A 2,033-nucleotide genomic window follows, 5' to 3' on the forward strand; every position below is an offset into this window, starting at 1 on the left:
GAATAGTGCAACGGAAATACTCGTATCCCAAAAGAAAATCCTGTCGTTTCCATAGAAACGTTACTCGATTTAGAAGGAGAGGCCATAGAACCCATAGTATTTCATAGCGACGCAATTTCTATGTTAATTCGTCAATGTGAGGAAGCGAGGGATGCAGTAATGAAGGAATACTGCATCGGATAGCAGATAGTCGTATCCCAAAAGAATATCCTGTCGTTTCGATAGATACGTTACTCGATTTAGAAAGTGATGTCATAGAAACCATACTATTTCATAGCGACGCAATTTCTGGGTTAATTCGTCAATGTGAGGGGACCGAGGGATTGCAGTAAAGAAGGAATAGTGCATCTGAAAGGAGATACTCGCATCCCAAAAGAAAATCCTATCGTTTCCATAGAAACGTTACTCGATTTAGATGGAGAAGTCTTAGAACACAGAGTATTTCCTAGCGACGCAATTTCTGTGTTAATTCGTCAATGTGAGGGAGTGAGGGATGCAGTAAAGAAAGGAATAGTGCATCGGAAAGGAGATACTCGTATCCCAAATGAAAATCCCTGTCATTTCCATAGAAACGTTACTCTATTTAAAAGGAGATGTCATGGAACCAAACGTATTTCATAGTGAGGCAATTTCTGTGTTAATTCAACAATGTGAGGGAGCGAGAGGATGCAGTAAAGAAGGAATAGTGCATCAGAAAGGTGATACTCGTATCCCAAAAGAAAATCCTGTCGTTTATATACAAACGTTACTCGATTTAGAGTGAGAAGTCATAGAACCCATAGTATTTCAAAGCGGAGCCATTTCTGTGTTAATTCGTCATAGTGAGGGAGCGAGGGATGCTGTAAAGAAGGAATATTGCATCGGAAAGAAGATTGTCGTACCCTAAAAGAGAATCCTGTCGGTTCCTTAGAAACGTTACTTGATTTAGGATGAGAAGTCATAGAACCCATTGTATTTCATGGCGACGCAATTTCTGTGTTAATTCGTCAATGTCATGTAGCGGAGGGATGCAGTAAGGAAGGAGTAGTGCACCGGGAAGCAGATAGTCATATCCCAAAAGAAAATCCTGTCGTTTCCATAGAAACGATACTCGAATTAAAATGAGAATTCATAGAACCCAACGTATTTCATAGCGAGGCAATCTTCTGTGTTAATTCGTTAATGTGAGGGAGCGAGGATGCACTAAAGAAGGAAGAGTGCATAGAAAGTAGTTACACTTATCCCAAAAGAAAATCCTGTCGTTTGCATAGAAACGTTACTCGATTTAGAAGAAGATGTCATAGAACCCATAGTATTTCAGAGCATCGCAATTTCTGTGTTAATTCAACAATGTGAGGGAGCGAGGGATGCAGTAAACAAGGAATAGTGCATCGGAAAGGAGATACTCGTATCCCAAAATAAAATCCTGTCGTTTTCATAGAAACGTTACTCGATTTAGAAGGAAAAGTCATAGAACCCATAGTATTACATAGCGACGCAATTTCTGTGTTAATGTGTCACTGTGGGGGAGCGAGGGATGCAGTAAAGAAGGAATATTGCATCGGGGCAGGAGATAGTCGTATCCCAAAAGAATATCCTATCGTTTCCATAGTAACGTTACCCGATTTAGAAGGAGAAGTCATAGAACACATAGTATTTCATAGCGACGCAATTTCTGTGTTAATTCGTCAATGGGAGGAAGCGAGGGATGCAGTAATGAAGGAATACTGCATCGGATAGCAGATAGTCGTATCCCAAAAGAATATCCTATCGTTTCGATAGATACGTTACTCGATTTAGAAGGAGATGTCATAGAATCAATAGTATTCAATAGCGACGAAAATTCTGTGTTAATTCGACAATGAGAGAGAGCGAGGGATTCAGTGAAGCAGGAATAGTGGATCGGAAAGGAGATACTCGTATCCCAAAGAAAAATCCTGTCGTTTCCATGGAAACGTTACTCGATTTAGAAAGTGATGTCACAGAAACCATACTATTTCATAGCGACGGGGATGCAGTAAAGAAGGAATAGTGCATCTGAAAGAAGTTACTCG

Source organism: Schistocerca piceifrons, unplaced genomic scaffold (assembly GCF_021461385.2).
Source record: "Schistocerca piceifrons isolate TAMUIC-IGC-003096 unplaced genomic scaffold, iqSchPice1.1 HiC_scaffold_2296, whole genome shotgun sequence".
NCBI lineage: Eukaryota > Metazoa > Arthropoda > Insecta > Orthoptera > Acrididae > Schistocerca > Schistocerca piceifrons.